Source organism: Lycium ferocissimum, chromosome 9, assembly GCF_029784015.1.
Source record: "Lycium ferocissimum isolate CSIRO_LF1 chromosome 9, AGI_CSIRO_Lferr_CH_V1, whole genome shotgun sequence".
Taxonomy (NCBI): Eukaryota; Viridiplantae; Streptophyta; class Magnoliopsida; order Solanales; family Solanaceae; genus Lycium; species Lycium ferocissimum.
The window spans coordinates 52044035-52059193 of NC_081350.1; positions in this window are offsets into that span (position 1 = coordinate 52044035).

Genomic DNA, 15159 nt, shown 5'->3' on the forward strand with positions numbered 1-15159 from the left:
GCCCTCGTCAAGACCGTGAATGCTAAGCCAGAAAATGCTCATGGTGTAGCTAATGGCGTTAGTGTCAAATTGAGCGATTGGAAAGATACGACAAATTTTACCGCCACTACTATGGATATCTTTGACATTATTTTGGGGCAATAATTCTTTAGACATTGCCACGCGATGATCGATCCCTAATTCTAACGTCTCTTGGTCATGGAGCGAGAAGGCGCTTATATGGTGCGTACAGTGACTATGTCGCATGAACAGGGCCATGCATAACTTTCAGCTATGCAGCTTATCGAGAGGCTCAAGAAAGAGGAGCCAACATTCATGGCAACCATTACAAGTTTGAAGGAAGATAATGGTACCCAAGAGACACCGCCGCCTTGGATAGATAATTTGCTCGAAGAAAACAAAGATGGTATTTCCGAAGAGCTACCTAAGAGCTTGCCTCTTAAGCGTGAGCAGGATCACAAGATTAAGTTGGAGCATGAACCGGAAAAGGGTCAAGTCATGCACCGATTACCGTCACCGCCTCACACGATAGCGAGATTGAGGCTATCATTAACTACTAGGCCAGGCGAAAACAAGGGCAAAAGGACACTGCCATGTTCCTCATCTATTGGAAGGGGAAATCACCGGAAGAGGCCGCATGGGGGCGGTACGAAGACTTGTGGCAATTTAAAGACAAGATTCGAGAGTTTATACAGCAGCATTGCGCCGCGGTCGTCACAACATCGGGTGGGGGAGAGTGTGATGACCCGCCATATCATCATGCCACCTAGGCGCCACGTGGAACTATTTTTGCCATGTAGGAAGCTTATGTGGATGCTTATATGGAGAGGAGGCTAGCTTATGTGAGAAGGTTCTAGAGAAATATGGAGATTTTTCATGGAAGACCTTAGAATCTTATGGAATTGCATGGAAAGTCCTTAGAATAATCTAATTGTGTAGAGATTTCTAGAATAGGGGCTTATTTATAAATATGTAGGGACTTGTATAATAATTATTATTTACATACTAGTCCCTAGATGAGTAGTATAAATAGGAGGGTCATTCATTTGTAAACCATCAAGCAAAATCAATTAAGTCTTCTATAATAAAAAGCTTCCTTCTAGCAAATTTCTCTTGTCTTTCTCAATTACTATTCCCTTAGCAATCTTGAGTGTAGTAAACTAGGCTGACTTGGCATAGCAAGATCGTGAGCAAGTTGTGCAAGAACGTGAGCGAGTTGTCAAGTGCCGCACATGCGCTTAGTTGAAGACTAAGCACGTGACAATATGCTTGCCCTTATTTTCTTTCCATACTAATTCCAAAAAATAATCGATTGTAAATCACAAAGGTCTTTTTGGATTGTAATGATGGCTTTGGATTGGGTAGGATATAAATTTGGATACAAAAGTGACTATCCCTTCCTTGAGCACTACATTTGACTTGGTTGAGGCCTTTTCTTTGATTCACCACGATTTCATTTTCTTTCCATCTTTTCTCTCCTTAGCCACATTTTTTATTGCCTTCTTATTAACCGCCCCTTTTTGCACTTATTATAGAATCCTTTTTAGCAACACAAGAATAAACACAATTTCTTCTTTTTTCTTTTATTTTCTTTCGTGCGCGGGCTACCTTTTCTTTTCTAACTACCGCCATTCCACTTTCGATTTTCGTAAACCTTTATCACATGGCCTTTCACCCCCAACTTATGCTAAAAGCCTATGTTGAGATTTTAGAGTTCAAAGAAGGATGGGTTCAAAAGAGATACTTGAAGTGGTATGGCTTGTCATATGACAATCAAGAAAAAGGCTCAAAAGGGTTGACTAGTGATACATATATGAACAAGGAATTTCACATGGAAATTCAAAGATTGCCTAAGATCCTTTCTTCAACTGATCATTCAAATTTAGCTTAGGAAGACAAACCGGGCAAGTTCTAGTTGACACAAGCAATCACACAAGTCAATATAAAACGTCACCACTCTTGGCACATGCATTGTTCAGAATGAGTCAATATCTATCAAAACAAGCTCAATTAATGGTTTACCTAGTTGAGTAGTCAAGAGTAACAAAGTGAAGCCTAAGTCGTCATGGTCCTCATTTCTCAATAAAGCTTAAAATTTTTGAGGGGTACGCCCTATTGTGTAACCTTCTAATTGTATTGATACAAAACAAGTCATGCTCACATCCCGACCCTACAAGGATTAGTCCTCTTAAGAAAGCGCCCAAATATCTATCATTGGGACCAGCTGACTCAAACTTTCTACAAATGCCGGGTTCAAAAGACCATTAGCATCCTTAGGGAAAGAATCGCGGCTAAGAAAAGCCAACGATATAGCTAATACCACAAAATAACACAAACAACAACAAAGCAACAACACAACAAAAAATATACAAATAATGAAAATACTACAATATTTAAAACAACAATCAAAAGTACTATCCGCCAAAAGTACATCATATCAAAAAGACTCCAAAATCCATCAAGCGACACTAGGAGTACCACCCCCCACTAAAAATATTGCATTGTCCCCAATGCAATAAACAAGTAGCACTTAAAAGGAAGTAAGCACTCCCTGTAACAGCTCATGTGGCCTCTCGAACTGCCTCAGTGTTGTGCTCAGCAGTGGGTTCAGTAGCAGCAATAATGGATAATGTGGGATCAGATGGTGTTGAAGTGCTGCCAGCAGGTGGAAGTCCGGAGGTAGCACTAGTACTCTTCCCCGCAGGGGGCATAATATCCATAATGGAGTGCTCTCTGGCTCTCTGCATGTCGCGCCCAAGCTCAGCATCAGTACGAACGACGCGATGGCCATGTTGGGCAGTAGCAGCTAATACCCCCTGAAGCTGCTCCTTCGAGGCATCCGGAAGTGCCTCTATATCATCCAGCTCCTCGTAATCATCATCACCCAGATCTAATGGATCATCTCTGGCGGGGGAGTGATGCGAAGAACTCTCGGAAGCCTCTGCCTCATGCTGGGCCCTCTCAATATCCATGCCGACCCCTGTACCTATAGCCTCAAATAGTGGGGACCGCGAAGCTGTAAAATCTGCACGCAACTGAGCAAGGTCGGTCTTTACTGCCTTCACACTCTCTGCCTCACCAGCCTCTATCTTCTCTACCCTCTTCTCCAGATTCGCCACACGCTATGCCCACTGCCTGTTGGATTCCTTTACTGCCTTTGTAATTATGTCAGGAAAAGTGCGAATAAAGCGAGTCACTTTGGAATCCACATCCCCCACAGTCCGGGCCATGTTCCAAAAATCATCAACAGAGGGGGGCCATATGCTCCGGGGTGGGGCCCCTGTAGCAGGTGGGGGGGTGTCACTAGTGGTGGACCCCGCAGCTATGCTAGTGGAGGCAGCCAAAGCAGGACCCGAGAGCGTCAGAATGGCCGAAGTGGCAAGCCTAGCAAGGTCCTCTAACTCGACTGTGAGGTTAATGGTCTGAGCCCGGGCCTTCTTTCTCTTTCTCTCGGGGTTATCATCATCCTTCGTCCGGAGAATATCGACGAACCCAGTTGCTGCACATTCTCAGTCTACCCTTTTAAACACAGCCACCTTGTGCCTCCTGCATAAGGCAGTGATCAAGCATGAGAAGGGGATGGACCGAGATGTCTGCCAAGCTCTATCAATAATATGGGGGTACATAATGCGACCCACATTAATGTGGACCCCAGTCATCATGCACGCGATGAGAATAGCCTTGCGAATCCCCACTAAGGTCTCATTATGTGAGGGCTAGAATCGGGAGCTGATGAAAGACAACTAAAATTTTGCCTCAATGTTTAGGGTCACCTTTTCAATACTCGTCCTAGGCCTGATCCACGGGTGAGTAGTGCCCGGAGCTGCTATGATTTCTGCCAACCAGCCTCATTTGGTTTCAGCCATATCAGATTGAATCATTTCGTCATATTCACTGTAAGGGGTGCCCTTGTTGTCAAAGTATTCTAAATTGATCCCCTCATAGAATAAGGGCACAACCTCTCCCCTCATAGTGCAGCCCACTACAGACTTCTTTTTCTTGCCCATGTTGACACCTAAGCTGGTGTAGAATTCTTTGACAATTTGGGGGACAAAATTCCCAAGCTCTTAGGTGAACACCATCCAGATTCTCTGCTGCAATTGCTCTATGATTCTTTTAAACCCAACAGACTGATGTGCTACTCAATATTGAAGGAGTGTTTAATGTCATAGCGCTACTTCACCCCTTCAATAGCCCATCAGAGACCTTCTTCCCTTTTTATCTGGGCCTCGAACCTCAATGATCACATCATCGGGGTGGCCGAGTGCTGCGGGGCGTGGGAGCTGGCTGAGGTGTGGAGGGTGTGGTAAATGGCCCAGTGCCCAGAGCAGGCCGCTTCTTTTTCTTCCCAGTAAGGCTTGCTGGGTTCTTTTATGCCAAGTTCTTGTGACTAGTCATCCTGTACAGTTAACAAACATTAGGTCCTAAAAACAAAACAAAGGGAAAATCTTTTTGATGTTTTTATGGGTTTAAGAAAGCATTAAACTAGCAATAATGCAGAGAAAACAGAAAAAAAAAATCACAGGAAGAATAGCTAAAATGCGACCACATCTTGAGTTTGCGATGCCGCAACTGCAAAGTTACGGCCGCAAAATCCAAGATGCGGAGCCGCATCTTGCTCGCAAATTGCTGACTTTTGGCGAGGGCTCTACCAGAACAGCCCTAGATGCAATGGATATGCGACCCCGCAAACATAGTTTGCGACCGCAAACTCAGTTTGAGGTCGCAAATCCATCGTCGTCCCCAAGAATTAGGCCCTCGCCATGTTTTGCGATTTTGAAGCATTTTTAGGTCAATCTCCCCCATCCCCCAATCACGATAAGCAATACCAACATGAGAAACTACCAACAAGCAATCCCCTACCCCTAATCTAACAATTTCCAAACATAAAAATTCACATCCTACAAAACTGAAATAAATCGATTTAAACAAGTGGGAATAGCATTTCATGCATCACACTAGAGTTATAAGGCATTGTTATAGGGTAGCACCATGCTTAGATTGTAAGATTTGAAAGAGTTAGTATCAAGAGCCATTTAACATACTTTATAGATCAATAGTAGAGATAGTCAAGTGGGAAATTATGAATTACGAGCCAATAGACGCACCACAACACAAGATGGAGAGTGGATTAGGTCGGTTTTGAGGGGTGTATGCTTGAATTTGCAATTAGGGGAGATAAAAGGTCACAAGTGTCTCGTTTGAAAAAAGTGAAGAAGAAAACCTTTCAGAAACCTTTTATACTTTTGGAGTTTGCAGAGAGAATGCGGTCACATATCAAGTTTGCGACCTCGCATTCCCACCGCAAACTCCACCTACCTGATGTGTCACTGGCGAATTGGATTGAGCCATGTTGCGGCCGTAACTGGCTCGCAAACTTTCTCTATTTTCCTTGGCCATTACCATTTTGTGGGGTGAAGGTTGCGGTCGCAAACTTTCCTCGCAACATGATTTGCGGTGCCGCATAATGGCCGCAAATTCATCCAAGCCTTTAATTTTCTCAGATTCTCATCCAATTCTTCCCATGAGTTCCCCTTGCATTTATTTATCCTGCATCCTTGCATCTTATATACTTAAGCAAACATTAAACAAAAGACTTGGGTTGCCTCCCAAGAAGCTCTTGAGTTAACATCGCGGCACGACGGTTTTACCCTTTTTTTAATGGTTCATTGAGGTAGGTGAACTCCATTGTCTTTGCTTCATTGGGTAAGCCAAAGTAATACTCAACCCTTTGCCTATTCACTTTGATTTTATTTCCACTTGGGCACGCAAGTTCAAGTGCACCATGTGGGAACACTTGGGTAATTTAAAATGGACCGAACCACTTAGGTTTCAACTTTCCAGGAAACAACCGGAGTCTTGAATTGAACAATAACACTCCCCCAAGATTCAACTTCCCGTGTTCACTGAACTTTCTTTGCAAGATCTTCTAATCATGGAAATGCTTCATGCAGGCTTTGTAGATAGAAGAGCTCACATAGGATCTAAATCGGGATTCATCCAGCTCATTTAGTTGATCCATCCTTAGTTGCGAAGCATCTCCCCAATCAAGATTCAACTTTTTCAATGCCCAAAGTGCCTTGTGTTCAAGTTCCACCGGAAGGTGACAAGCTTTGCCAAATACCAATTGATAAGGAGACACGGAAATATGAAAGTTTGCTAATGGGTGTTTTGTGTGTGTTGTTATATAGCAGAGGAGTTGAATTTTATGTTGTATTCTAGGTATACCCATAGAGCATCATCCAACTTTCTCAACCGATCATGATTTTCTATTTGCATTAAATGTGAACTTTGGTAGGGAGAGGAAGCTGTAAGTTGATCTCCCGATTCAACACCTCAACTTGACCACTTGTTTGGGGGTGATAACCTTGGGATGGCCACTTTATGCTTTACTCTATATTTCTCAAGAAGCGCTTTGAATAAGCGGTTGTAAAAGTGAGTGCCCCCATCACTAATGATGGCCCTTGGAGTTCCAAACCTTAAGAATATGTGCTTTTTTAAGAATGCAATGACACTCTTGCCTTTATTATTGGGAAGCGCAACGGCCTCCACCCAGTTGGACACATAGTCCACCACCATAAAAATGTATTTTTTATTATAGGAACTCACAAACGGCCCCATGAATTCAATGCCCCATACATCAAACAACTACACCTCAAGAATTGGTGACATAGGCAATTCATGCCTTCTAGAAATACCCCATTGACGTTGACATTGATCACATGCTTTCACAAAATCATGGGCGTCTTGGTGGATGGTAGGCTAATAGAAACCACTTTGAAGAACCTTAGCCGCCGTTCTTGAACTACTATTGTGTCCACCAATCGGAGATGAGTGACATGCTTCAATAATCGGCATCATTTCTACTTCGGGTATGCACCTCTTTACGATGTTGTCGGCACAAACCCGGAATAGATATGGCTCATCCTAATAGAACTTCTGGACGTCATTCAAGAACTCCTTCTTTTAGTGGAGGTTCAAATCCCTCGGGAGGGCTATGTGATATATGACATCATCTAGGCATTAAATGCGTATATGTCATCCTACGAGCGTGTCACTAGCATGATAGTTTGTAAAGTCGACATACTATGGAATCATATCCTATGACCCCGCTATCACTTGCTCATCCGGGAATAATTCATTTATTTCAAGACCATCCAATGGACGCCCAACATCTTCAAGACGAGACAAATGGTCCGCCACTTGATTTTCATAACCTTTTCGATCCTTAACTTCAAAGACAAATTCTTGCAAGGGAAGGACCCAATGTATCAACTTCGGTTTAGCATCTTTCTTTGTCATGAGGTAACGTAGAGCCACATGGTAGGTGTGAAAAATCACATGGGTTCCCAACAAGTAAGCTCGAAACTTCTCGAAAGTAAACACAATAGCAAGCAACTCTTTCTCGGTGACCGTGTAGTTCATCTGGGCACCATTTAGAGTCTTTCCTGCATAGTAAATCGGGTGGAAGTTCTTATCGCGCTTTTGACCAAGAACCGCCCCCATGGAAAATCCGCTTGCATCGCACATCAACTCAAAGGGTTGAGACCAATCCGGCGCAATGATGATAGGAGCCGATGTGAGTCTTTCTTTCAAGCCCTCAAATGCCTTCAAGCAAGCATCATCAAATACAAACTTTGACTCCTTCTCCAACAACTTGCATAGAGGGTTGGCTATTTTTGAGAAGTCCTTGATGAATCTTCTATAAAAACCGGCATGCCCAAGGAAGCTACGAATACCTTTACTAGAGAGATTTCTTCTATAAAAACTGGGCCCAAGGAAGCTTGACAATAACTCAATTTTGGCTTGATCAAACTCAAGCCCCTTCTCTGAAATTTTGTGCCCCAAGACAATCCCTTCTCTCACCATGAAGTGACACTTCTCCCAATTTAGGACCAAGTTTGTCTCTTCACATCTTTTCAATACTTGGGCAAGATTCTCTAAGCATTCATCAAAGGAATCTCTCGCCACGGAAAAGTCGTCTGTGAAGATTTCAATGGACTCCTCAACTATGTCTGAGAAAATAGACATCATGCAACGTTGAAAGGTTGCGGGTGAGTTACATAGCCCAAAGGGCATTCTCTTAAAAGCAAAGGTCCCTTAAGGGCAAGGGAAAGTGATTTTCTCTTGATCCTCAGAGGCAATGGTGATTTGGTTGTACCCGGAATAGCCATCAAGGAAGCAATAATAATCCCTTCATGCAAGCCTATCAAGCATTTAATCCATGAATAGTATTGGGAAGTGGTCCTTTTTCGTCCACTTGTTCAACTTCCAATAATCCATGCAAACCCGCTATCCGATGACCGTGCGAGTGGTCAATTCATTTTTAGCATTTGCAACCACGGTGATTCCACCCTTTTTGGGCACACATTGAACCGGACTAACCCAAGAGCTATCCGATATAGGATACATAACTCCAGCATCTAACCACTTGATTATTTCGATCTTCACAACCTCTTGCATAGGAGGGTTCAACCTCTCTTGATGTTCAACACTTGGTTCACATTCTTCATCAAGTTAAATTTTATGAGTACAAATACCGGGCAGAATCCCTTGGATATCCGCAATACACTAACCAATAACCTTTCTCATTGTTCATCCATCAGTCGGGCGAAAATAATCACGAGCAATGTGTTTTTGGGACCAAGGAATTCATACCTCAAATGTGAAGGAAGAGGTTTGAGTTCCAAAGTAGAGGCTTAATAATAAAGGGCTTTGCGGGAGGAGTTGCTCGGCTTTCTAAATCAAGATCAAGTTTCTTGGAATTGTAATCGTATGACCCCAACCCAATCAATGCATTAACCGTCTCCTCAAACTCTTCATCATCTTCCCTCTCATAATTCATTATCACCGTCGCCAACATATCACCCGCATGCTCATGCTCAATGGTTGTATCCATGGCTTCATCAATTACATCAATAACTGACACAATACTCATATCCGCCGGTTGTTTCATCGACTTGCAAATGTGGAAAGTGACCTCTTCGTCATTCATTCTAAATTTTAGGTCATCGCTCTCCACATCTACAAGAACACGCCCCGTGGCCAAGAAAGGTCTCCCTAAGATTATGGGCACCTCGAAGTGCACGTCGAAGTCAACTTCACAATCCAAGATCACAAAATCGGGCGGAAAAATGAATCGATCAACCCTTACAAGCGCATCATAGAGGATACCAACCGGTCTCTTCATGGTTTTATCCGCCATTAGTAATCTCATTGTTGTGGGTCGGGGAGTGTCCAAACCCAATTTTTTGAAAATAGCAAGCGACATCAAGTTAATGCTTGCTCCAAGATCACATAGTGCTTTGAAAAATTTATACATTCCAATTGTGCACGGGATAGTGAAAGCTCTCGGATCTTCTTTCTTTTGAACCAAGGCCTTTGTCACAATAGAGCTACAGTGATTTGTAACTCCCATTATTTCAAAACTAGCATGCCTCTTCTTGGTCACAAGATCTTTCATGAATTTGGCATAACCGGGCATTTATTCAGTGCTTCCACCAAGGGGATGTTAATTGAAAGCCTTTCAATCTCTCTATAAATTTGAGAAATTTTTCATCATCCGCTTTCTTTGCCAATCGTTGAGGAAATGGAGGAGGAGGCTTTAGAACGGGCGGTGAAGCCCTTGGCACCTCCTCTACCGCTTCCTTGCCTTTTGAAGCATCATCAATTTCCGAACCATCTTCAACAACAATGGGCTTTTCAATACTAGCCCGCTTCTTCTTTGGAGTCACTTCTTTCTCAACAATAATAGGTTCTTCAACCATTTTCTCATCATCTTTCACCAATGCCTCTTCCCCAATTATTTTTCCACTCCTAGTAGTAATTGCATTGCATTTATGATCACCATCATTCCTTGGATTTGCAACCGTATCACTAGGGAGTGTGCCTTTTTGCCTTTGGTTGAGGATAGCCGAGATTTGGCCAAGTTGAGACTCCAATTGTTTAATGGAGGTGAAGTGAGAACTTACATATTGCCCTATTGATTTCACTTCATCTCTCATCTCCTTGCAAAAGGTATCAGTGAATTCCACTTTCTTCAACACTCTTGACAATATATCTTTGATTTTTGAACTAGCGAGGTCGCTAGTAGGTGGTTGACTAGAGTTTTGTTGATTTCCCTTTGGAGGGACATACGGATTTAAACTCCCATGATTGTTGTAGTTGTTGTTGTAACCCCCATGGTTGTTGTCGCGATTATCTCTCCAACTCGAGTTACCTTGATCCAACCTTGATTCCTTTGACCTTGCCACCAAGATCCTTGATTAGGATCTTGGTAGTTTGGTCGGGAACCCTCCATTTGATTGTTGATATAACTTGCCTCCTCATTATACATTTGGAAGCATTACTCATCCGGAGAACCCCCTTCACAAGATCCTACCGCATTCACCGCCTTGCTTCCACCACCCATGACATATTTTGTAAGAAGGTCCATTTGGGTGACAAGTTTTGCCATGGACTCATCTCTTTCTTCCTCCTTCTCAATCATCTTACGAGTGAGCACATTTTTAGAGGAACTTCCTTCACCTACTTCCATCTCCCTAGTATGCCATGCCTCATTAGTCTCGGTCAATTTATCTAATAATTCACAAACTGTGGCATAAGAATTATCCATAATAGATCCTTCCGAAATGTTGTTTGCCACGGACTTGTTGACCAAGTCGAAAGAACTATAAAATGTTTGTAGAAGTACACTTTCCGGAAACCCATGCTTGGGACAGCTTTTGACTTTCTTTTAAAAATGAATCCAAGTTTCATGGAGAGCCTAATTAGAAAGTTGACGAAGTCACGGAGTTGCAACATCCGGGATCGAGGGAAGATCTTCTTGAGGAATGCTTCGATCAATTCCTCCCAAGTAGTGATGGACCCGGACGGAGATCATCTAACCAAGCCGTGGCTTCCCCCGATAGGGAGTACGGGAAGAGCCGTAGCTTGACTGCTTTAATTGAGACACCCGGATGCACATTGACGGAGCACACCCCAAGAAAGTTCTTAAGGTGTCTATTCGGGTTATCTTTGGGTAGACCGGCAAATAGGCCCTTAGTGTTGAGTAGGTGTAGCATGGGGCTGAATTGCGGCTACATAGCCTGCCCCCGCCATCTCTTCGATGACCGACACTAGTGGATTTTGAATGGGATTACTATTCTCGTCCATATTTCCTGCACAACAAACAACAACAAAAGAAAATAAGAAGAAAAATAAAGACTAAAAGTAAAGTTTTACACTAGTTAGTAAATTTCTAGACCGTATTCCCCGACAACGGCGCCAAAATTTGATACGCCCAAATTACACTTCTAAAATAGGAGTAAGAGGTCGTTGTCAAATATAGAACCCAACAAGTTTGGGGTCGAATCCCACAGAGAATACAATGAAGAAATAAACTCATTAAGTGTAATGCTTGACTAATAGTCGATATTTCAAGGGACGGGAATGTACAAAGTGTTTGGTTTTAATATTTGAATGATCATTAGTGAGAGAATGCTTGGTTTTGAATTAAAAATTACGAAAGGAACTAAGGTTGTGGTTCCAATGGAAATTAAGCACTTGGGTTTCACTTCAACTCATTTCTATGCATAAGTGTGGTAGCCCAAGGGTCACTTAACTCTTGCCAAACATTTTCCAACCAAATTAGCAAAATTTATTCTAAGCTTTTCCGAGCCTTAGAATGTTTTATATGAGAACACCCATTTTGTCTCAACTAGCTTTCTTATTCCTAGCTCAAACTATTAGATGAGGCCTATGCCTCAAATTGTTGCTATTAACTTTTTTCCGTAACCTCTACTTTCTTTTCCAAGAAAAGTAATGGTAATAAGGCACAAGTGATGTTGTACACTATCACAAGACATTGAAGTATGAAAAGTTAATAGAAAACACATTTGGCATATAAATGAAGTGTGAATATGAAACCCAATCACGTAACTAACACATTTGCTCGTACAACCTTAGCTAAATGAGTTAGCTATTCATACCTATTAAATATAAAATAGTAGCAAAAAGAATATTCATGGAGCTTACAATAATGTTAATTGAGAAGATGACAAAAGATGGAGAATCTTCTTAAAAGCTTCCTTAATAAATGATATTCAAAGCTCCCTCAATGCTAAAAGACAACTAAAAAGTAAAAAGTGTGGAATATTCAATAATGTGCACAGAGCACTAGGTACAAGTATTTATAGAGGGAGGGCAAAAAGTCAAATTTTAGACAAATGTCGCAGATGCGGTCCAAGTTTGGGGTTGCAACATGGGTTTGCGACCGCGTAGATGTTGCAAGTCCTCCGCCCTTCTGAAGATGCGGCCATGACTTGAGTTTGCGATGCCGCATCTGCGTCGCAACTTCAGGCATGTAGCTTGGCTCACTGGTGTTTGAGCTTCCAATATGCGACCACAACTCCGAAGTTGCGGTACCGCATCCTTGTCGTAACTGGTGATCTTTTCTCAGCTGACTGCCATTTTTCTGGGCAAAAGATGCGGCTACAAATCCACTCTGCGGTGCCGCATAATCGCCGCATCTTTATGTTCGTTTGCTATTTTTTTGTTCCATTTTGTCCCTCTTTTGTCCTTGACTCACAAAACCCGAAAACTCATGAAAACACGAATAAACACTTGAAAAGACTAATTAAAAAGTATACATAATGGATGTAAAAAGCCCTAAAATTCACAACTCATCAACTCCCATAGCAAATATCCATACCCATGCGACACTCCCTGGGTGTCTCTTACCACACTTGCTATAGACTGGATTAGTATAAGTGGCCGACCCGTACTAGCACGAGAGTAGGAACCCGCCGGCAAAAACTCTTGTCTCTTCGATCATTCACGAACTTTGAGGCCGGGCACGGCTGCAGATGGAGCGGGTCGTGATGACCTGTTCTTAAAGAATTTTTTGCCTCCACCTCCCCCATGACTGAAGTTACCTGCAGACTTAGCTCTTTTGTTGAATATCTTTCTGGAGTGCTTCTTCTTCCTTCATTCAGTCCTCATTACCCTGAACAAAAGGAACCGTCTTGGTGATGGTCATTCTCCTATTCTGAGCAGCAATATTTGCATCGCCATACAAATTGGGTATAAGGCCTAACACAAACCGTCTAACTCTGGTCCTCATATTCGGAACCATGTGAGGAGCATGCCTGGCCAACGAAACAAACTTGAGATAATATTCGCTGACACTCATGTTGTTCTGTCTAAGTCTCTCAAATTCAAAAGCCTTTGCCTACCTGACCTCAAGTGGCTGAAAGTGGCCAATCAAAGCATCTGTAAACTCATCCCAAGTTGCTGGAGGCGCATCTTCCCGGCGGGACTGCTCCCATGACTCATACCAAATATGAGCAACATCCTGTAACTAATAAGCTCCTAATTCTGCTGCCTCTGTCTCGGTAGCATGCATAAATCAAAACACTTTTTGAAGTCCATCAATGAAATTCTGTGGATCCTCCTCCTTGTTAGACCCCGTGCACACTGGAGGCTTTAGGTTTAAGAATTCCTTAGTCCTTGAACTGTCCGATCCACCACTAGCACTAGCATTAGAAGCCCTTTCTTGGCATTGGGCTTGGTTAGTAACAATCTGGGTGAGTAGCTGGATAGCTCCCCTGACGTCTATATCTATAGCATTGGGCTTCAGAGTAGCAGTGGGACGAACTTCCACAGGCCTCTCTGTAGCTGGGGGTGCAGTATTTGATGCAACCCTCTGAGTCTCAGGCTCCACTTCTGGAGCAACGTCTGTGGTAGCCCTCTGGCTAGTAGCTGTAGTCCTCTTGGTGTACTTTCTTTTCGCAGGCATTTTCTAAAATACATAATACACACGAGTTAGAAGAATTCTTAAAAGCATAGCTATAACTACACGAGCTAGAGTATGAAGGAAGTGAGACAATCCTAGTTGTCTTGGTGGTCAACTGTTTATATATGTGGGCACCATACACATGTAAAGGTGACCCCACTGGACACGGTTTCATAGACTCCCTAAGACACTTGAACCTAGGCTCTGATACCAAGCTTTGTCATGCCCTAAACCATGGCCTGGGCGTAACACGACATTCGATGCCTTACTGTATGTGACCGAGCGAACCATATGGCTTGCTAACTCAACATTGGGGTATGAACTAATGCAGAATATAATATAAACCATGGGTAGTCTAAATAATCATGGAATCTCATAATAGTAATGAAATACTTGATTAAAATATGAAGCGGAATTAGTCTGAATAAACATGATAATGCTGAGCCAAAATGGCTATACGACTCTGAATATCTGACATAACATAACCGACTGGTCGAAGCCTCGACATGAGTCTAACTACTAAATCGTTTTTATGCAGGACAAAAACCCCCGGCATACCTTAATTGCATAATTGAAATAGACATAAATAAGGATAACACCTCGAATAGAATGGGGCTCACCAAAAGCTGATACGAGCAAGTCCTAACGTACCGATCCGTCGTCCTGTAAATTTGCGTCGTGAAATGCAGGCCCCCAGGCAAATAAAGGGGACGTCAGTACACTTGAGTTTTACTGGTATGTAAGGCAACCGAATGAAATAAAGCATGTCACATGAAATAATATAACTGAACTGAAATTGTTAGCTGAGCATGAACATGAGCATATCTGACATGAGTATACATATAACATGAGTAAAACATTTTTAATTGGGAGAGCCTTAGTATAACCGACATGTAACCAATATGTAAATACGTGGCGTCTAGTCTCTGCTCGACCAGCTAAGACATCTTGTACCTTGTCGGGGTACAAGACATGAACATGAATATATGCAATAACCCGCAATGGGTAAACATGAAGGTATCGTCCTAATTGGGCGGAGCGATCTTTATCCTACGCTGGCATACATAGTTTCAGGCTATTTGAGCCTTCTCAGTAATCTGTGCAACTCCCAAAACATGAATATGGATATATTTGGCTTAGTAGCCCATGAATTATATAATCCTTATTGTAAACATGATTCGTGATTGTAGTATAACATGAAGATAGATACATAGTATAACGTGTATGAGAACATAGAAGCATGTAGAATTTCATGAAAATATACGTAATAGTTTATATCTTACATTTAAGAACCCATGGAATACAAAGCATGGCTTTTCATGGATTACGGATAGATTCTCAATAACCAAAATGGAGTATCAAGAACACAATAATGAAGTAATCAT